Raw genomic sequence first — 23,248 nt, forward strand, 5'->3', positions numbered from 1 at the left:
TGTACAGCATAGGGATAAACCAACAATCAAGAAGCAAAAAACAAGGAAAACAGAAGCGCATTTTAATGACTAATGCCAAGGTTATACGTACGTAAAGCACTGCCCACAACCATTGTACCGTTACTTCTAATTCTAAAATTCTAGAAGACCAACACAACACCTTTGGATGACTTTCTCTGCACTGAAATTTTCCTGCGGAAGATCCCTCTACAGCAGATCTATCTGCAATTGGAATCCTCATCTGAGAAATCATCTCAGATTATATCAGAGAATTCTGATGTGAATTTAGATACATTTTTGTATGAACAACAACAAAAAGTAAAGACACCATCTCGTCACGGTAATTTACAGAAATTTCAGTAGAAAGAATAGTGAATGAAGTTCTACACTCTACTTGCATGTGCAGTGCTCTGCTCCTATGCAGTAAGGACAGGCATCAGAGAACTCATTTAAGCTAAACTGAATGGCTTGCCCGAGAGGGCAAGGTTGAGGTCTCACTCAGGATTACTGAGAAACCAGCATTTGCCTCAACAACCCTTTTGGGCCTGCTTAAGGCCTGGATGCTGAAGCAAGTGGAATTTTGTGCCTATTTGGTGCTTCTGGAAGAAAAGCAGCTTTCAGACAGCAGAAGCCAACAGGGTAAGAATCCTTGATGCCAGTGGGATATGTAAAACTACACTCAGACTAGGAATATGTATGAAGTGAATTTAAATTGGTATGCAAGTGACCCAACCCTGAGTATTAAAAAAAAAAAAAAAATTATTTTCCACAAATTTGAGGTGAGAAGAATCTGCTGGAATCACATAGAGACTACAACACTTAAATTACCTTTGCAGCTGTTTTAAGAATGGCTCCACATTATCGCTGTAGTTTAGACAGGCCTGGGCGGGGGGGGGGGGCAACAAAAGATCAGTTTATTAGTTACCTGTACTTCCCAGAATGTTAGACTACGACAAAAAGATGAGGCCACTGAGGGCCTAGAATACCCCCATCTGTCTGTGTCACTGATCATCCTCACACGCACACTTCTTTCTTAGTGTCAGGGTATCTGGTTTTCAGGAGAGCGCAGCATACTCTGAATTTGCAGAGTTATGACCTAAATAACTTCTCGCCTCTCGTGAACCCCAACCGTTGTTTTTTCAGAATACATTTCTCATTCTACCAACATGGACAGCGCAGCATTGAAACATTAAACCATATTTTAAACCTGAAGTAAATAATCCAGTAAGAAAAGCCAAATTAAAACCTTAAGAGAACAGAAAAACACATACCTTTTGAAAATCAGAAATTACTCTGTTGAAATTTCCATTGTAGAGAATGTCTTCCTTTCCCTAAAAAAAAAAAAAAAGGCCTTAATTGTGCATACTAATATTTAATTACCTAATAAAAACACAGTGAACTACTTCAAGACCTTCTTTTTCCCCCAGAAATAATTTCTCCTTATGGATCAGAATATGTACACTATAGCAAGCATAAATATTGCACCCTCAGTGAGTTTTTGTTTGAAGTTCATTTTTTTTTAAATTCCCTTCTGTCTTTGTTATCTAAGCAAAAGCATCATAGCTGCAGGTGAAACTAACACGTAGTATCTATTCTTCCAAGCATTTAAAACTAGAAAGTAACCCTACACAATGGAGACCAAGAATGGAGCAGTGTGTCAGGAGCAGAGCAAAAAAAAAAAAAACAAAAAAAAAGGTATTTTATTGAGGTATATAATCAGGTCTCTTTCTGATCTCAGCTTTGGGTAGAAAGTTAATTATGCCATCATTATTAGTGCTAAAACATACTTCCCCCATTGCTTTTACCAACACTTTAGAAGGATGAAAGCATCGACTAATTCTTTCTGTCTTTCCCCTTTCTATTTGTGTGGGGAAAGTGTTGGCAGCACAGGGGCATTCGACACTTCCGTGCTTCTGGGCAGCACAAGTGGGTAAAGGGATTCACACTGTTCCCTCAGCTGCGGACATCAGGGCAGTGATAGGGTCACAGCAGAGTCCTAGTGACACTCTAGTATTTTCATCTTCTGCAATATACTCTGCATCATAAAGTTGAGTGCTTCAAGGAAAATCTGACCTTTTCCCAAGCTTCCTCTGAGGAAGCACTTGTAGAGATCCTGCGGCTGTCACACCTGTATCAATAATACCAACTGCTTTGCTGCTATTACTTTCCCCCCCCCCTCTTTTTTAAAAATGCACAAAACCAATTGATTTCTCTAAGTTACTTGTATGAGAGCTTAAAATGGACATAAGCACAACAGCCACTCAACAAGAAAAGCAGATTTACAGAAACCAGAACGAAAAGGACAAAAGAGTGTTCAGAAATGAAGTCAAATCCAAATTTAGATTAGAAATTGATGTATTATAAGAGAATTTGTTTTAAAAGAAAATAACAAGTGCGTTCAGCATTGAAAATAATATGAAATTAACTGTAGCTCTTTCAAATGAATCTGTATCAAGAGCTCCTGCACATTAGGACAGAAGCTGTATTTTTCTCTCTTTCATTAAGCTTAATCTTTTTTCCTTTAAAGTAAAATAAATTGAAGCCTAAAATTGAGAGCATCCACTAGGCACATACTGAGGATTAAATCTGACCCGATACCTTTTAAGTTTTATGAGGTACAGGAGAAAGAAAGAAAAAAAAAAGCCTCAGCAAGATTAGAAACAAAGAGGTTCTAGAAAACAAGTGTCTCAGCCATGAGAGGCCAGAGCATGGTCTAGCGTTTGCCTTGAAAACCTCACAATCCATAAAACGCCTTAAGTAGTATACTAGAAGGACTGAGAACCACGGCAATCACAATTACTGCAATGAGAGCAGTTAAAGAAAATAGTTTCCTGTTCTGTTGAATTCTCCCAAAGTTGCCAAAAACTTCCATTAAAACAGATGTTTTTCCAGTAGCTCATAATTACACGACAAGACATCACTGGGTCTCCACCACCTCAAAGCTGCACACAGAAGTGTCCTTACACTTACTTCTGGGGTCAGCTAAAGCCAACTGAATGCTAAAATAAACTCACTATTCAAAACATGTTTCTGTTGGAAAAACAAAGACATTACAAAAATATTTTCAAGAATACAAGCTACTCTATTAGTCGGCAATGAGAGATACACCTCAGATATTTTTGTTCTCTTGCAGATTGTGGTCAAATTTCAACACGGTTACAGCAGTGTAAAATCCAGCACAGCTCCGCTGAAATCAGTAGCATCATACCATACCTAATGCACATAACAGAAACAGAATCTGTTTCTCAACTGGTTTTAATCATTTACAGCTTTCTCAGTAAAATTGCCATTGGGCTCTGAAATTTCTCATCTTCCAGGTACACAGATGAGTACAATCTCATAAATTTAATGAAAAAAATCAGTTTCTTTTTAGTTATGCAAATACCAAAAATCTTTTCCTTTTCACCAGTTAAGTGTTTCTTCAGAAGCTTGTTTGTGTTCAAAATCTCCAATGGCCCTTTTTAGTAAGACTATAAATTCTTTGAGGGAAACACTTAAGAGCCAGTCAAGTCTCAGTTAGAGGCAGAAACGCTGAGCAATCCGTAATTCCCAGTGACCTAACTACTGACGGGGAAACGGACGGCAGCTGCAGCCTCAGGTTTATCCTTTGTTCCACAGCTGGTTGTAAAGGCTAAAATAGAAAAACCCTACAACTTTCATTTCTCTCCTGTTCCAAAGAAAAAAAAAAAAAAATAATAATTTTTAAAAAGAGGTAAATAAGCTGGTCTTAAGTACCTTGATACCTACTTTTTGCAGAGGATCATTAATTTCATGTTCCTCATTTCCTGAACACCTAACCAGATAGACACCACAGGATCTCAATTGCAACTGAACACCTAACAAGGTGATGAGGCATCAAATTCTGAAGTGTCCAGTGTTCATTATTGGCCACAACACAGATTTCTTAACTACTGTTCAGTAAGGCAAGACTTGTTTTCTTGACTAGTCACCCAAACTTTCCTATCACCTTAAATATACCATATGGGTTGCCTCCCTCTCTCTCTCTCTCTCCATGTGACTTAACCCCTAGTAACCTGCTAGTAAAGGACTTAAATTTTCAAAACGCCCAGCTAAATCACGATGATACTTCAAAAGGATGGACAGATGGACAGCCTTCATCAAGACTCTAGGCTTGCCAACAGACTTTTTTTTTTTTTTTAAAAAAAGCAGAAAACAAGTTTTCATCAACAGAGATCTAACATACAAGTTTCTTTTTCACCTGTCATTCTCTGAAATGATCAGGGAGAGTGACCTGACAGGAACACACTTCTAGAAGTCTGTAACTGTTTCCCATCTATGGACACTTGGCTAGGGACGAAGAGCACTTCCTTGAGTAACCCACCAAGAGACTGAAACTTTAGAATTCAAATAAGGACCTTTTGCCTGATTCTATTTAAAAGTGAAGTACAAGTACCCAATTTAGAAAAGACCATTAGAATCTTAATTTAAATATGACAATTTTAGTCCATCAATATATCCTATTCTGAAACAGTCATTACCCACCAAACCTTCACTCATTTTGCACCAAAAAGGAACATGAACCATAGTTTATCTGCTTATTATTTTTAGACACACAATTTTTAACATTTTGCAGACCTAAATTCCCTAAGCAGCATTCTGGACATGTAGTTTCTAAAAAGGTCCTTTCTTACCTTTGAAATTTTTTTCAGGATCTGGGAAAAAGAAAAACAAAACACCAACATGCAAAAAAACCCACAAAAAAAACCACCAACACACAAAACCCCAAAACCTGGGAGGGGGGGAGAATCACTCTCACTCTAACGCTAGGTCTTTGATAAGATGATGCCGGCTGGTACACACTTGTGGGCAGGAAACCACACTTACCAAAACAACTTTATGTCAGCCCCCTGCCTCCTAACAGCAGGCAGCAGGGCTGTGCGCTGCCGGGTCCTGCCTTCAATGGGGCAAGCTGTTCTAGCAAGGGCCACGCTGTCGAATTGTTCATTCTCATGTGAAGCCTTTGAGAAACCTCAGCTCCTTCCTGGAGTGGAGCCTTGCCAGGGACATCAGTCTGTTGCTGGTGACACACTCTACACACAATTCGGTGGCTTCCTGCTCAAAGCATTACATAATTGGAGCCTCTGGCATATCTTTCTGGAACATTTCACATGCTAATCCACAAGATCAGCAGCCTCTTCAGTTACCAGGTAACTCTGCACCTTTTCTTCACCGATACTGACCTGGATGGCACTGACTATGGGGCATACGGCTGTCTGTTCCCAAGTAAATAAAAACTGGACAGTATGATTCACAGACACAGACAAAAGAAGCAGCTAAATACACAGTTAAACACAGTTATTGGTCAATAACTTCAGAAGCAGTAAAAAAAAAAACAACCAAACATTTCATCCATTTCTGCCAAAGGAATACTATGATGGAAATCACATTCATAAACCACATGGTTTTATTAAGGCCTGTTGCATTTAGCTTCACTGAATTAAGTGAGAAACTTAGTAAACAATTAAAGTATATACCTGCTGCTAGTGCCACACACAATACACACTTAAGCACTAGTCCTACGTCTGACTCCAGCCATGCAGTCATGAGTCAAGAGAGTTCTCAACTCAGGTGCAGGATTCTTATAGCTAAATTGAAAAGTAAAAGTACTTCTTAGTGTTTGCTGAGCAAGATTCAGCACACTGAATTTCTGAAACAGGCAGAATATTTCCAGAGACTCCAAATAATTTGGAGCCCAGAAATTATACTTTATGAAGAGCATATCAATCAATAATAGTTAAGTACACTCTCCAAAATTATTTGGAGATAACAAAATCTTTCAGACGACTTCTTACAGTAAACAGATTATATTTATATGATAAAACTACATAATTTAAGCCAAGCCATAAACAGCAGCATTTGCACAATATAAAACAGTACCACAAACTCTCATCAGCATGCAAATGCCATAGGCCTGAGAAACACAATCTGCAATTTGAGTCACAGAATTTCAGGGTATCTTGGATGTAACAACTATATGCTATCCTTAAGTTCCTGCAGGAACTTTACCTATGTTTTAGGACAGTCATATGTTTGGGGTTTTGGGGGTTGGGGTTTGTTTTTTGGGTTTTTTTTTTGGGGGGGGGAAGTATTCCATTTTTACAGTCACCTATAGTAATTCTCTGGAACCAAAATTATTGTGCTGAAGTTTCAGAGGTTTTCAATCTATTAAATTACCCACTGCTGATGAAAGCAGTAACAATCCAAGACTTCACTTACGGCATTACAAAGAATCCAGCTCAATTATGGGTAAATGCTTCTACTCTGCTTGGGCCAATGAAATTAAATATTTTCATGAAAAACTGCACTCCAACCGAGAGTAAAGTTTAGGGGTGTCTCACCATATCCAAAGAAAACAGAAATGAAGGGGCAATCCCAGACTCCAATGTGCAGCCTGGGCAGCCAGTGGAGGCACTGGGGAACACGCAGCAGGTGAGGAGATGGGAAGAGGATGGATACTCCTTTCAGGCCAGCAAGCCACCAGCTGCCAGCACTTTAAATCACTAAGATAAAATGCAATCATCTAAGGTCTCCAGGGAAAGCTCAGCACCACCACTGAAATCCTACTGCAGCTCAGTCATTCTTCTTGGGATGTGCCCCGAGTTCCAGAAACTGGGAGCTTATTTCTTGTCATTCATGTTTTGAAATGTAGGCCAGCAACTCCAATACAGCATGTTCCGATGTACGCTTTTATTATCCCAATCCTTCATAACAGCAAGAGAAAGGGATTAAGCAGCATTATTTTCCCCTTGAATATTTATTGAGATAATTACATATTGGTCATAATACAAGATACATTGCACAGTGCAAAATAACACAAAATGGGCATGCCATTTTATCCAAACCTCTTTGGCCCATAACACATGGGAAAGTACATAGCTGGTCATGTTAGGTATGTTCCTCCAGGAAAGTTTAATGGTATATTTGGAAGAGTTTGCTATCAAACAGATGTACTCAGCTTTTTCATACAGTCCCTTTTTTGGCAGTCATATTAAGTTATACTTTTTTTTTTTTTTTAAACTATTTTACAAAACATTATTAATTACTAAAGCCATCTGTGCATCTAGAGAACACTCCCTTCCATCCCTTCTTTCCTTCCTACTGGGCTGCACAGTGAAGATGCTGCAGTGTATTTACAACCATTTTTATGCTAGCAGATGTTACACCACAACAAAACTGCTTTGCTGCAAGTTCAAGAAGAAAGTGGTGGGAAGAAGTTTACATAACCAGACATTATCAACAAAAGCAACAGAGGATGGCAAACCACAGGCCATAGACATTTAATTCATAGAAATCTCTCTTCCTCTTTCTCACTCTGCTTTCCAATTTGTTTTAATTCCATAGGAGAATCTGACTGGTAGACACTTCATAATGCACTGCACATAAGGCCCAAATGCCAGCAGCTTTTCTTGTCTCAACAAAATGTACAGAGCTGAAATTAAATTACAACTAGCTTAAACACACTTTTATTTTTCGCTTCTACCCACCCAGAACACATACCCCGCTCAAAGTAAACACGTTTAGTCACTGAATAACATGAAGTATAAAAGAAAAATTTACACTGTAATAAACAGAGATACATTTCAAAACAATTTTGATTACTATCTCTGAATCTGGCTGCAACCAGCTAGCTAAAAGTGGCATTATTGTGATGGAAATAGCATGGTATTTCAATGCAAGAAAGTAAATATATTCTACCAGATACTAGCACAGGAGTTGAAATCCACCCAAGAAAACCATTTGCATTATCGGTTTGCATTATTCTGCCGTAACGTTTTGACACTGAGTTTAAACATTAAGCTGCAAGTACAATACCTCTTTTTTTAAAACTGATGCAATTTCTTGGGGCAAAATCTGATACGGCTAGCCAGATTTCCTGTCCACTAGTTTCTCCCAAACAAAAAAAAAAAAGGGAGACATCGGTTTAAGTTTTTATTTGTCCAGTAAACAGATCAAAGCATTACACATCTGCAACAGAGGTTTACAGAGCCTCGTTGTGCAAACATCCTGGGCCCGATGCTGCAGGCTTTACTGAAACAAATCTCTTATGATGGTAGCCAGTACTAGTCTGTGCTAGGTTGCCCAATGTAAAAATTTACACTTAAAAGGGAAGTCAATAACTTTGAAGTCCCACTTGACTGAAAACTATTAAAACATGCAGCTTGAATTTTTAGGCTGATCTTTACCACATGTAATTAGAATTGTTTCACACTTACATTCCATTGCCTATATACTAAAAATTGCGTTCAGCTCTAGGCTCCTCCTATACTGGTATTTCAAATTCTTTGAGGGAAGGAGCATTTTTAACAAGTATGTACAACGCCTAAAAAGATTCCAGAACCACTATTAGATCACCGAGTGTTATAAGACTGCAAAGTGTCAAATAATTTTTAACATAGCTGAAACATCTTTCTAGATCTATGCTCTGTATATTAGATTGCAATTTCTGCCCAGTGTCTTCTATTTCTTTTCTCATCCAACTATGCAGTCGAGTTTGTTCAGGGTTTGTTCTTTGTTGCCTTTCACAGAACTAAAAGAAAAAGGAAGGAAACAGAAACAACACAACCCATATAAATTGGTTTTAAAACTGGCAGGGACGTTCAAGTGATAGGCCTGATGTCTGCAGCTACTTCAGTTCATTGAAAAAAAAATATTTTTTTTTAATACATATATATGGTTTTTTACTTGAGAGTGTCCCTTTAAGCAAGCTTTGCTGATTCAGACTATCTCCACACAGTTGCCAAAAAAAAAAAAAAGCGCTCCTGAGTTACGCTCTCACTTAAAGGTTTACACAGGGAATCCTCATACCTAGAAATAACACTAAGAAGCACATTTACATTTTTGCTGGAAGACTGGTGTCAAAGACTACATGAAAAAAAGACTGCTTGATAAATATCCTGTATCAGACTATACTTCTAAAACTGAAAAGAATGGAACTTTGCTACTGCTGGGCTATAAATCAAAACCGGATCTATTCCTTAACAAAGGTATTAAAAACAATGGCCTCTAATACTGCATGACATGTCATTCTAAGCAGTATGAGCAATGCCTTGCTCCATACATTAAGCTGCACTCCTGGGAGTTTGTTCTGGTATAGTATGTCCGTGCCCCTGATTTGCTACATTTTGATTTGCAAGTCAAGGTCAAGAAGTAATTTACCAGAATCCCTGTTGCTAACATATACACTGCAGGCTTCTCTTAAAGCCCTCTTACCACACTAAAAAAAGTCTCACCAATTGGAATATAAAAAGATATAAAATTGTCATAATCATTCTGAAAGCTGCTTTATACCATTAGACACTTCAGCATGTTGAACTGAACAACATGGATGCCATTTATTTTTAACTTGCATGAAACAGTGTATATTCTAATTAAAAACACTATGTTGCAGTGTATTATCTCATCTGAGGCATCAGCGAATGGGCACCAATCAGGTTTAAAAAAAAAAAAATAAAATAAAGGCTGCATTGTAATAAATAATGCAAGGATAGATCCTGCCCCAGAAACCTTGCAATTTAGGACATGAAGAAAGAATCCTTAAGGGATCATACCAAACTTACCTAACATTCCTGAATTGACATTTACATTGTGCTGTACTTTAGTTCATACTTTAAGGGCTAAGCCGGCAGTATGCATGTTGTTCTGATGTGCACTGCTGAAGGCTGTTGTGTATCTCATTGTTCACAAGACAATGTGCCTTCATGTCAGGCATTATCATAACATTTAAGATAGGTATTGAAAAAATACCATAATCGGAACACTGCGGGTGGTGTGTGTGTGTGTGTTACTGTATTTAACCCAAGTCCTGGTTCAGAACAAAGAAATCTAATTTTAAAAGTCCACTACAGCCAGATATGCCTATGCCTAAAATATACGGGGAGGTGGGCTAGATGGTGGAATTACCAAACTGATATCAAACAGCAAAGAGCGAGCTTTCAGGCTGGGCCCCTATCCCTCCTGTGTCACAAAAGGTTATGTATTCTAACCACACCTACCACAGGACCGAATGTGTCCTAACAGCCACTCATTGCTCTGCTGAAACTGAGCTAAAAATTATTTTTAAAGAAATTGTATCAGCCTCAATACAGTCATCTACAATTCCAGCAATTTCTCTCCATCCTAAGAAAGTGCAGTCTTTGACAGCTGATCTCGCAAACTAGGGGGCTTTTTTTTCTGAAAAAGAGTGTTTTTAGCAAGTACACGTCAGCCTAGTGCTACAGTCAGAAGCGTTTACAACTTGAGACAACTTTGTGGATATACACTTCACTTTGGAAGGAATAATTGGAGCCATCTTGGATGTATAGCCAATAGGATACTGTCAAATACAGTTCTGAAGCCAAATGAAGTATTTCACCTGCAAAACCTACAGACTGATTTAATCATATCTCAGGCTCTGAAGGGCTGGGTTTGTGCAGTTGCAGCGTGCTGTCACCTACCAAGTAACTCCTGACACTATTTAGATTCTCGTTAACCTTTCTTTTGTCAGGTCAAATTTCAAGATTAAAAAACCCAACAAAACAGAAGCTATTCAATTATCTATCGGATAGCCTTTTTCTCCCCCCCCTCGCCCCTCCACTCCCTGTCTTCTGCTTTGCTTCTGCGTGTTATTAAGCAACTGCCAACTTCTTAGAGGCAGTGAGTAACCTGGTACAAAATAGTAACAACAGCTATAGCACCACTCAAATGATGTCAAAACACCCCGCAGACAAGCGTCACCCAGGCTTTACTAATACCTTGGAAGGTGACGATAAAATCCCTTTCTAAAGATGGGAAGCCACAAGGAAGGGAAAAATTAAGTGACTTGCTCTAACTTTTGCAAGGCCAAAACTGTCAAATCACAGCCAAAGCTGTGATTATATCTTTGTTTTCACAATATTCATCTTCAGTTGTTCTACTGTGGGGAGGGGAAGGGGTTATACTAAATTAAAGTGAACAATGTCTTTTCAAGGATAAATTAAAATTTCCCAAATGGGAAAACAATACTAGCAGCACAGAGCTAGACATGATCTACAGAGCTACTTACCATATCAAGCCCAAACAAGAAAGAAAGATGCAAGACCGAAATAAACAGTAAAGTTTATATCCCCTGCTTCTCATCAGTTCTTCAAAGAACACCATCTCACCACTCCTTATCTCATGGGCTTTGCTCAGAATGAGCTGCACTGAGAGCAGAAGAAACCACATCTCCAGTGATGTACTCCTCACACAGTAATTTTTTCTATTATTATTTTCCCTTTTAACAATGAAAGGAATAGACCAGTAAGTGGACACACACAATTTTGGCCTATGAATCTTGCTTGATAAAACCGCAGATGCATAAACCCAGTCACAACAGTATTACAGTAAGAGAGAACAGATGAATTGCAACGACCTTCCAAAAGGCGCCTTAGATGAGGCGCAAAGTGATTTTGCATTGAATACAAGGCTCAAATTGACTTAGGTTACATGCTTGTAACACCCACACTTTGTCAATAGACATTGCTGAACATGAAGAGCCAACTTGTGTTAAAATTATGCTTCAGTCATTAAGAGATGTGCTAATTACCAGCTGAACTGAAGACTACTCAACTAAGCAAAACATGCCCTGCCAAAGCCTTTAAGACAATATTCTTTAGTTTCCAAAACCTGAAACGTGATGATAGCATGAAGAGGTGGAAGGAAAGAGATTCATCCGCTTTCGGTCATCTTTAAATAAGAACTCCTTTACACGATTTAAAATTAACTGAGAAGCATTACCTTTTCTTCAACTTCTGCAAAAAGAAGTATGCATACAGAAGCACCTACTTTTTAACTGAAATGATGAGTTGGCTTCTTAGTAACTGAGGGATTCCACGTAGTGGTTTATGAAACTAAGCAATATTACTAGAAAAGCAATTATCGTTTAAATTACCAATCACTTTTTAAGGAAGAGATGTACCTCACTGAACAAATACCATAGGTCTACAATTTTACAACTTTTAGGTATATAGTCTTACAGCTCTTACAAAACTGACACCTTACTCTGATAATTACTACCTCTAATGCTTTGAAGAAATACTTCCACAGATCTTTCAGATGAACCAGGTGAAGCAACAGCTTCGCAATCCAAGTTTTGGTTAAAATTTCAAATTACTCATGAAGGTCTTCACGAGTATTTAAATGCTGCTAAAGGCAGGGGTTATTCTTTTAGGTATCATCAGCCTTTATTAAGGGAATAGAAAAAATTAAATAATTCAAAACTAGGCCCACAAGAAGGCTAATGTAATTTTACACAACTGGAAAAATCTCTCATATTTTGTTGTACTAAGGTTGTTTTCTGTAAGGAAAACACTTCCATTTAAAAAGAAGAGAGAATGAAAATTACATGAAAATACACAGAGAACATTCTGACACTAAATTACAGTGGGATGGAGCCAACTTCTTAAAACCATATAATGTAACAGTTAACACAGCGATGTAATTCCCTCTGCCATTTCTACCTGTGAATTTCAAAATCTGTTTTCCAGTTTTCAAAAGCCTTAAAGTAATCACCACATTGCTCAGCACCTGAATCATGGAAAACTACTCACCATATCAATCATCTTATTCAAATTCAAAATTACCTGAAGCTTATTCAAAATTACCAGAAGAACTATCTGTATATCTTTCTGCATAATTTCAGATCAATTCAATAGATGTTTTTAACATATCAAATATCTGAGAGCTGTGATTATATCTTTGTTTTCACAATATTCATCTTCAGTTGTTCTACTGTGGGGAGGGGAAGGGGTTATACTAAATTAAAGTGAACAATGTCTTTTCAAGGATAAATTAAAAATGAAAGCAGGATGAGCTCAGTGAAGATTACAGGGCACAGTTTATTTAACTGACCATAAATAAATCAAAGATATATAAATCAGAGCATGTATTTCTTGAAAGATTGATTCAGTTGATTTAGTTTTGAAAATTGAAGTGTCAGAGATCATTATAACAAAAACATCCCAAGCAATAAAGCTCACTTTTTTTTTTTAAGAAGTAGTCTACTTCACTACACCAATTCACAGCTACTCATGTAAGTATTGCTTTCACCTCACGTCTTTTAAAATACAAGAAGCATTTACAAAATAAGTATGTGTTCGTATAGCAAAGAATTACTGCAAACATATACTTTTGATTTCCCCACATCTGGAAATGCATTTACATTACACAAGGCTTTTAGTTCACCATGGGAAAGCTGTTAGAAGTTAACACGCAGGGATCTGCACAAAACTTGGAGAGCACCATTTATCTACCTTTAAAAAAACAACAAACAACAACTCCCAAAAAGCAAACAACCCCCCCAAATAAATCAACTGGTAGACTGTCACCGTAGCCCAAAACCAACACATTTTCTTTTTTATGAGGCTGCAATTCAGTGAAAGGACCAGCACTGAAAATGAAGATGCAGCAGAGAAATGGTGATTAAGTTTTTATATGCGATCTGGACTACCGGATAAAGATTTAAGTGAGCTGTGATTCCCCTATCCACACAGGGACCACAGTTTTGCAGTACAGACTTCATTAATAAGAATCCTTCTAAATGAACTCGACCAGAGTAGCAGAAATGAAGATTTATACCTTCCACACCAACCGAGCAAAAACATGCAAGAGGAACAACAGCACTCAACGCTTCTCCATAGTAATGATCACACAGCTCTCTAGAGAGATAAAAGCAAAATGGAGAACACTGATACTGCTGTTTCTTTTTCCTACCCATCTAAGCACCCGTACACAGCTACTACCAGCTCAGTCCAGAAAACTAAGTGATCGTCAGCTGTCTATCTTTTTCAATGTAAAAGTAATTAACAGCTAAGTTCACAAAGAGACATTTGGGTACTCGCTCCTATGTATGCAATCCATACATCCATTCACAAAAGCACCAATACAGGTTTCCAAGTTCACCAGCACTACACCAACTTTTTAATTGGACTTGCCCCAGAGACAGTTAATTACCATATGCTTCTTTCAAGGTGTCAGTCTTCATCAATTCAACACGGGAAGAGATGGCAATCACTCCCACAAAAGCAGTGCAAATACTTCCATTACCTGATGAAAAGACTAATTTAACTGTAAGACAGACACACACACAAAATGGCACAGAGTTACAAACTATTTTTATATGACTTTTCCTAGTTAACGTTATGCTCTCATTAGGATATCTCAAAAGGAGACCATTTTATTAATACCCATTGGCCAGGCTAGGCATATATGCCGATTCCAGTACTTTCTCAGTCTCAGAATTAAAAAAAAAAAAAAAAAAAGACACGCAGGGCTAAACATACATAATGCTTTAGGATGCATCCAAGTAGACAAGGGTCTGCTTGAGGTTAGCAAAAGTATACCAATGATATCTGAATGCAGGGAAGCAGCAACCTGTGCAACTAAAAAACTACGTCTGTTTTGTTCTGACCTGGGCCAAGGTCTTCTCAGAAGTTATTTCTCTTCCCTGCCACCTGCTATAGTCACGGGTCAATGAAAAGCCACTGTGTATTTCATAGCTGAAAACCGGAGCATCAGCAAAAAGAACAGCCAGGCTCTGCTAGGCATTGCCAGATTTGAAGGCTTTGGAAACAATCACTGTATCAGTTCAGTTGCGGCTGAGATTACAGGAGCACCAGTCCCTCCATAGGGTAAATGTAGACGTACAGCGGGGGCTACTTCTCCTAGCTTTAGAGCAAGCAGAAGAGCGTGCCAGAGTCTCACAGCCCCAGCTGTTGTGCCTGGGGGAATATGGCACCACCACCCCCCAGGACAAGGAGCAGCAGCTCAATCTCCTCCCCACTCAGACTGCCCTATTTGAGCCCTCAATTATTCTCCCAGGTCACATCTCTCCCCTCCTCTCCTCCCCGTCCCCAGAAACCCCCACCTTCTGCTTCAGCATGGGAATTCACCAATCAAAGCAGATAAGCGCATCATGTGAGGGATGGCAGAGACGCTGAGGGGAATTTCCAAGAGCTTCCCTGCACCTGCAGCATACACAGATACAGGAGATGTCCAGTGCGAAAATTACAAGCTGAGCAGTGATGCCGACGTATTCACATTACCTGCAACTAACAGCTCTTATGCCAGACTGCAGCACCTAATTTGCAAGCTGCTCCGATATACCTGCAATCACATTCCATCTTCCCTTGTCATTTAATGTATGACAATTATTCCTAAGCATATTTTGCTAGGGAAGCGGTACACAAATAACACGGACTGAAAGACCAGAAAGCAATAATTACTCAGTCTATTCTTTGCTGATGTCAGACACGCAGTACAGCTCTCCGAATCCAGCAGAGAGCCCAATTAATCTGCACCAATCCTCAAGAACTGTATCTGAAGGAAGAAAAAAAAAAATCAAATCAAATCATCCAACAGCCCCTGCCTGCCTTGCAGTCAAGGTTTAGGAGCAATACACAGTCCATTTCATCACAACACCACGCCACCCAACCTCTCCTTTAACAGAGTTATGCTTCATTGTCATCTCTGCAAACAAACCTACCATGAATTCATCAGCCTCTCACCCCATCTCTCCCCCTCCTTCAGAAATACTTTTCCTTCCCTGATCAGGGTCCTTCATAGGAAAGATTATACCAATTCTGTTTGGTTCAATAGATCACATTAGCCCTGCCAGAGTAACCACTCCATGGCTCTATTTCCTACTTCCCAATAAGGCATTCATCCTCCATGCAAACTCACTCTTTTCTGAGGGGAATTCTGTAAGAATAAGAGTAACATATCCTTATGTCTACGTAACAAAAAAAACCCCAACTTTTATAAAGGTATCAATAGTCAACATTATTGGTTGGTTTTTGTTTTAAGAACTTTTATTCTAATTTGTGTATTTCAAAACAAACAGGCTCTTACTACAGCTATCAACTCCCTTCCTCCCCATGTTTCCTTTTAGCAGCTGCAGCAGCAGTACAGATGTCTAAAGGCAGAGACAGGGGCAAGCATCCTGAATCCAGAACACAGCCTCAGCTAAGAGGAGAGTAGAGAAGATCTGTACATGCAACAAGCATAGCACATACAGCAACATCAATAATTAACATCTCCACAAGCTTAGGAAGGAAAGCCAAAAAGCAAACGTGAGAGAGATGGCAATTTCAGGCATGGGAAATAAATATGTTCAAGAAGGAGAAAAATGGGAAGAGAAAACCTTGTGGAGTTTCGGAATGGCCTAAAAGATCAAGGAGGAAAAATTACCACTTTGTTATGAGAAGCTCTTTCATCCAACCTATCTTGTTCAAAACCACAGCTTACATCTCACAAGACCTTCCTTATTACTTGTTATTTTCCACAACATCACACTGTTCACAGGATCATGGAAACTCTAGATCGCTGCAATCCAAGAGATGCTTCTTATTAACCTTTCAAGTCTTTACTCTTTTTGCCCCCTTTATTAGTCACTAACCTCCTGACTGATCACTTCCAGTCTGCAGGAGCGCGTGTGCTCAAGTTCAATGTAGAAATTGTTAGAAAAGGAAATCTATCTATAAGTTCAAGAATAAATTGCCTGCTCTTTAATACCTTTTTCATACCCATTTCCTCTTTACCAAAGAGCACACAAACATTTCTGAAGTTGAATATATATTCTTTCTCAGATGGCATATTGCTAGACCAACTGCAGATATAAAATGCTTTTATATAACTATTTGATAGGAGGATGACATCTGTAAATTTTTTCTCTCTTCATATTTTCAGATGGTATTACACATAAAAACAACAGAATACAAACAGTAAGCCTAGGTTAAAACTTTTCAAGCGATCTATCAGTACAACATCTGAAAAGGAACAATGTAGAGTATTCAATCTGAACAGTCACTCTTGAACTTGCCACCTTTCAGTGACACCTGCACTGCATCTATAACATTACACTTCTTCTCATGGTGTTCTAAAACGTCCAATTGCAAGGTTAGCTCACAAAGAAAGTTACAATTTGAGAGCCCCAAAGTCAAGTGAATAGAGCCAGCTTCTTCAGAAACAAGAGGGCAGAGGTGCGTGGTTACTTCAGCGATACTAATTTCAAAAACTCCACAAACAGACCTTACAATAGACCACATTCCAAACAGACTGTCTCACCTCATTTGCCTAAAGCTCCCAGTTATTGTTACTCGTTGAAGAAATAAGCTCTTATTTGGAGAAAAGACCAAGTGACTGACCCTTAACTGTCCAAATGCAGGGCCTCACAGTGGTACAATAACAGCTTCCATATAAAATGGAAAGCAAGGCCCTAACTTTAGATGTATGACAGCTGCCAATCACCTACTTAACGCAAGTTTTGGTTACTCGCTATTATAAAAAGAAAGATGAGACACACAACATCAGGAACTAGGAGCACTTACTGGTTATGGAATAGATTTTCTATCAGACAGCATGCAGCAATTGCAGAAAGTCAGATTATGGATTCACCTACTCATTAAATGAGTTGATCATTAAACAGGGGAGGACAAGCGAGACTGCTCCATGCCATATCTATGGTCTTTGTGATCTATGCTGTCTGTCCCACAACCAGCTGTTAGCCATTGGTGGGACAGGATCAAGACTGAGCTCAACACCAGTAACTGGCAGCGGAAAAGAATGGGAAGCCACAGAGAGATCAAAGTAATAGCTCCATCTGCCACAGAAACCTAAACCATGAAAAAGGCAAGTGGCCTTAAAAGCCAGAGACCTTGTATTTCTCCCTTATCATGAGCAGATACACTACATTAAGGCAACCTAACCTTTCAGTGACACCTGCACTGCTCCCCAGGAACAGGCTCCCTCCCACAGAAAGACTGAGTGGTGCTTCTTAGAATTCCAAAGGTGAAATGAAACATTACAACCATTCACAAATACCATTCATCCAAGCCTGGTAACAAGGAAAACAGGACAGTATGACTTTGTAACAAGTCTGCCTAAGGGCTGAGCTCTTCTGTAGAAAGGAAGAGCAAGTTTTGTTTCATTCTTCTGCAAGAATCAAGCTGCTTCTGCTGTTGCGCAGGTACAGCTTTAATGAGTTCTTCATTCAGTGGACAACACCTAGAATTACTTCTATAGCCAAACTGACAAAAGAAACCACAGCACTTCACTACCTTATATAAGCTGATGTAGGTCTTCAAAAGGAGCGGATGTAAGTATTGATTTTCCTCCAAGATCCCAGCAGTGACAACCCCGCAGGGAAAAGATCAACAACTCATCATCCAGAAGTCTGCTGGAGAGGAATCTCTAAAGCCACAATCGTTGCTGCACCATCTATTTCTGTGCCTCAGGTAAGCCGCTCGGGAGCATCTTGCCCTGAAAACTACCGAGTCCCAGCACTAGCACTGTGAGGACAGCTGCAAAAGGGCTGATCTGATACTCTTCCCCACGCTGTGGCCCTATCCCAGGCACTAAGATACATCAGCATGTCTTCCTGAAACACGGAAGTTACTACTAGGCATAATCGATTAATTAATTCCAGAATGGCTGGGAATCTGTCATCTTCGCAGTTTCATAAGCCTCTTTATCCATTTGTACAAAACTTCCAGAAACCACTACCATAAGAAGATGGGTGAAGAACAACAAGATAGATTTTCATAGCTTACTGCTCACAGGGCGAGAACATAAGCAAAGCAGGCTCATTAATGTCAAAGCACAGTATTTTCGGTATTTATACCACTGCCATCCCATATATTCAAACCCTCTACAGGTCAGATCTTTGGGAATACAAAGTCCAAAAATCACACAACAAAGTCAAGTCAACACACACTTTTCCTGCAGCAGCAAGAGGACCACAAAGCCTGCTCTCAGAAAGTCCCACCAAATAAAGTTTATCTGAGCCTTTGGCGCATGCACTTAGGTCATTTTGATGTGGTGTTACGCATGCATCTTTCATAAGAATAAGATGTCCTAAACAGTATAATCAGAAAACTCTTCAAGAGTTAACAGTCTGGGTCATAAACATCTCCACTATGTGCAACTTCTGCAGACATCAAAGAGTCTTTGCAAAACTGGATGTATTACATATCTTGCAAAATTAGTAAATGAACTCAAGCCATCAATTTTGCAGTTTTTGAAGTAGCACAATGCATCTATTTATTAGAGAATGGAACTAAGCCCAGGCTACTCATAAGCCATCCAGCAAATAATGCTTATGCAACCTTTAATAATGATTCCCACTATCAACCAACCAGAGATTTTATGATTTGGAAAATTTCACTTCTAAGCTAATTTACAACAATTCCCTGAATCTAATGGGACAGATGATTGAAACTACAGAGGAAACCAGCTTCCTCCAAAATCGATGAGGTATTAATTTTCATAACTAGCCACTCGTAGGTAAGATGCCTGCATTAAGCTTTTGTTCTCACTTTTAAAATTCTGATAAGTATTCCTCTGTGACTTTCTCCCTTCCCCCTGGAAAAGGGATTAATTCAATTTTAAGGAAAATATTAAAACAGCAGTTTCAGACTTCAGTCTTCAGCAAATTAGGAAGAGGAAGGAATAGCAATTGAGCTGTTAAAACCACCAAGGAAAGCAAACCACTAAACACCACAAGTAGACCACAAAAAATGACAAGTTAAAAAATGAAAAAGAAATACAAAATAAGTAATCTCAATAAGCATGGAAATTATACCCCTGCAAGTTTTCAACACAGCATATGTAAACCTGGTGAAAATAAAGCCATCAGTTCCCACAAAGCTGTAACAAATACTTGACAGACTCACAGCACAGCCCCAAGTTCATCATCACAGCCAGATATTACTGGAACAAATGGCCAAGTCTGCAACAGAAGTCAGCAGCGTACATCAAGCCAAAACAACTCGCCACTATTTTAGAAAAGGTGAAAGCAGAACACAACCAGTGATTTGGGGTGATAAATAACAAAGAGGTATTTCCTCTGTCAGTAAGGGAAATTCAGATGAATTCTCTGTCCTCCCCCTTTTGGTCTTTCTCTCTTCCCCCTCAAGGTTCTTTCTTCCCTGCATGCTAAGAAAAAGCAGAGAGTGTAGGTTATGCATAAATTCATGACAGAAAATACTGTTTTAGAACAAAGCACCTGTGCGTGGGCGCATGTCTATAAAATAAAAGGCATTGTTACTCTACCAAGTACGTATCCACATCCAGCAATCAAATCAGATCTTAAAATTTTATTTTGACAGCTACGTGCAGTTATATTTTCACCAGAGGTTTGACTTTCACATTAATACCTGGTTTTTAGTGATATCATCAAGAGATGAATCAAAACTGACATTTGAAGGCAGGGTGGTATTAACAGTTGTGGAAGAGAGTAATTCTCATCTCTGAAATCTGTAATTTATTTTTAATTACTTTACGAAGTTATCAGTTGCAGACAGGAATAAATCTGTTCCCAACTCGTATTTAGAAATGGTCTCTGTATAATAGAAAATTGCTCCGCTCTATATAACAATATTATTTTGTGGTACATAGCAATATTAGGTACCCTCGATCCGGAGAAAGCCTGCAAATACTGTTGACATTACACTTTCAGAAGTTAGAGGAAATAACCTTAAGCAAGTAACATCATCAGCTTGCTAAAACTGCTCAAGTAAACTACAGAATACAACCACCAACACAAATGTGTTACGAAAGAATCTGCTCCATCCTCTTGCGGAATCAGAAATGCGACATTTTCTCTAAGATCCTCATTAACTCCAATTATTAAACTGAAAATTCCATGGTGCAACATCAAATGAAGTTTGGAAAACACGAACATTATTTACATATTAAGAGAACATGATGCACGCTTTATTGAAGATTTATGCTGTGCAAGACTTTGATTTTCTGTAGCCCTTGCTGCCCGCCTTTCTTACAGATGCATCCCCTTGGACACTTTAACATTATATAAGCTCCCCCAGAGATAAAGATTATTCTATAACTTTCCAAAATCATCTCCCTTTGAAAAAGTATTACCTAACAAACACACGTTCTATACCTCACAAATGCATTAGATTCCTGGGTTTCTACTAGATGTCAACATAAAATAAAACCTCGTAATTTATTTTCAGATATTAAAAAAGGAAGACCGAGGCTGGATAACTGTAACTGGAAAGAATAAACAGGATTAAGTAACAGGTGTCTGACTGCACATAATTCAAAGTCATGCATCAAACACGGTGCATAGCCTTGCTGGCAAAATGGAAACATTGTTTTTGCACCTTGCTTTGAAATTTAAGTGACTTAAAAACATCTGTGTAAGTTACACACATACAGAGACGCAACACAAGCACTTGTATCCCGAGAGACCTTTTAATACATCTGAAAGAAAACAAACAAAATAATCTTCAAAGGTGAGCCTTCCTTTCTCCAAGGGGGGGGGGGGAGAAAAACGAAAAGGAAAGGAAAAAAAAAACATCACCACAAGAAAGTTGTACTTAACTACACAGAAACATCTGTCACACCGCCCAGCACTGACAAAATCCGGATACACTCAGAAACTACAGCGAGCTGCACAGCTGGCAGTGAAGATGGGAAGAATAATTCAATCACCAGTCGCGCACACACACACACATATATATAGATAGATATAAAATCTTACACACGTACACACAGACATACGTGTGTGCGCACGTCCATCTCCTCTGAGGCAGCGGGCCGGTGCGACGAGGCCGGGGGCCGGAGCCGGCAGAGCCGCCCGGCGGCTGCCCCGGGCGGAGCGGGGAGCCCAAGGTTACGGCCCGGAGCGGAGGGACGGGCAGAGCCGCTACCCGTGAAGGACGCGATGCCGCCGTCAGACCCGGCGGCCCCCAACGGTCGCCCCTAACGGTCGCCGCGCGCCGCCGCCGCCCCGCGCGCGCAGCCCCCTCACTGCCGCCTTACCTCAGCCGCCGGGGCGGGAGTCAGGGCGCGCGCCGCCGCCGCCGCCCGCCCCGCCGCGCAGGGTGCCGGGGCTGCGCCGAGGCGACGACCTCCTCCTTCCTCCTCCTTCCTCCTCCTCCGCACACTGTGCCTGTGTGTCTGCCTCTGTGTGTGTGTGTGTGTCTGTGTGTGTGCAACCCGCCCGCCTCACAGCGGCGGCGGCGGCGGCAGCTCCTCCTTCACCGCCCCCCCCCCTTCCCTTCCCTCCCCTCCTCCCCCGCCCCGGCGGCCCCGCCGCCGCGCCCGCCTCAACCCCCGCAGCGCGGAGGAACGCGGCGGTGAAGGGGAAAACCCCACCGCCACAGCCACCGCCTGGGCTGGGCGGGCCGCGCCGCGCCGCGCTCCCCCCCCCCCTCCGCCGCCTCCTCCGGACGCGGGCACCCGCCTTCCCCCCCCCCGCCCCGCGCGGGGCCGCGGGCAGCGCATGGCAAGTGGGCGGCGGGGCCGCGGGCGCGGAGCTCCGCCTGCGCGGCCGGGTGCGCGGCCCCCGCGCGCAGCTATACCTTACTCCTCTGCAACCCGCGCGCAGCTATACCTTACTCCTCTGCAACCCACGCGCAGCTATACGCGCACATACCACGCAGGGGGCTGCGCGGGCGGTGTTCCTGTGAGGATGCCCGCGCCGGCGTGCCTGTGTTTACTACATGTATTTAAAGGGCGGCTGAATGGGCGAGAAGGAAATCCTCCCCCCCGCCGTGTGCTCCCGGCTCCCCCCCCAGGCCTGCCGTCTTCAACGCAGAAACACGCTGCCGAGGAGAAAAAGTGGTGTTTCAGAGGCCGCTGGAGGGTTCCCAAACTCTCACAGTTTTTGTCTCCAAATTACAGTTGGACTCCTTGAGGTTTATTTGAAGTGAGCGGTAGAGGAGGCTCAATGCCGGGCAAGCAAGCTGAGCTAAGCGCACAGGCGGTCAAGGAGCACGGGATTCCCGCTCCGAATATCCTCCGGCCAGCCCTTTCACAGCTTGTGACTGGCTGCAAACCACTGCCGCGGATTGTCCATGTAGCACTCCGTGCCTCCCCTGTGCTCCTCTGTTTGCTGTCATCATGTGCCTGGTCTCAATTTTGCCCCTCTCCTCGTGATTTTACGAGAAGTCTTTTCCTCCGTGTCAAGAAAAAAACATAAAACGCCCACAAAAACAAACAAAGTGCTGAGTTTTACAGCTGAAGCAGGTTCCCCATCCCTTTTGTCCTACAGCCCGCCCTCTTGGACTTCGTTAGTGAACTATGGAGTTTGGCCACCTGGGGCCTGCAGCCCTACCACTCGAAAGGGACACCGGCACCAAGAGCTGGTGGCAGCACTCAGAAGTAAGGAGAGGCAGCAAGCTACAGCTGAAGAAGTTATCTAGCGTGAGCCGAGGAAGCAGTGGAGGAAAATCTGAAATAGTTTTGCCAGACAGTCATAGTAAGGGTG

General features: G+C 40.9%; 1 protein-coding gene across 4 annotated transcripts in view; it reads right to left on the minus strand.

Moving 5' to 3' along the window:
* Window positions 1-21,833, minus strand: part of PLCB4 (phospholipase C beta 4) — a 214,740-nt gene extending 192,907 nt beyond the window's left edge. For all 4 annotated transcript variants that reach the window (XM_076335112.1, XM_076335110.1, XM_076335111.1 and 1 more), the window contains exons 1-2: window positions 21,799-21,833; window positions 1,272-1,331 (exon numbers count right to left, since the gene is read on the minus strand). The gene's annotated coding sequence lies outside the window, so the exon portion shown is untranslated. The remainder of the gene's footprint in view (window positions 1-1,271; window positions 1,332-21,798) is intronic.
* Window positions 21,834-23,248: the final 1,415 nt, after the last annotated feature.

The sequence above is a fragment of the Aptenodytes patagonicus genome, chromosome 3 (genome assembly GCF_965638725.1).
Source record: "Aptenodytes patagonicus chromosome 3, bAptPat1.pri.cur, whole genome shotgun sequence".
Lineage (NCBI taxonomy): Eukaryota > Metazoa > Chordata > Aves > Sphenisciformes > Spheniscidae > Aptenodytes > Aptenodytes patagonicus.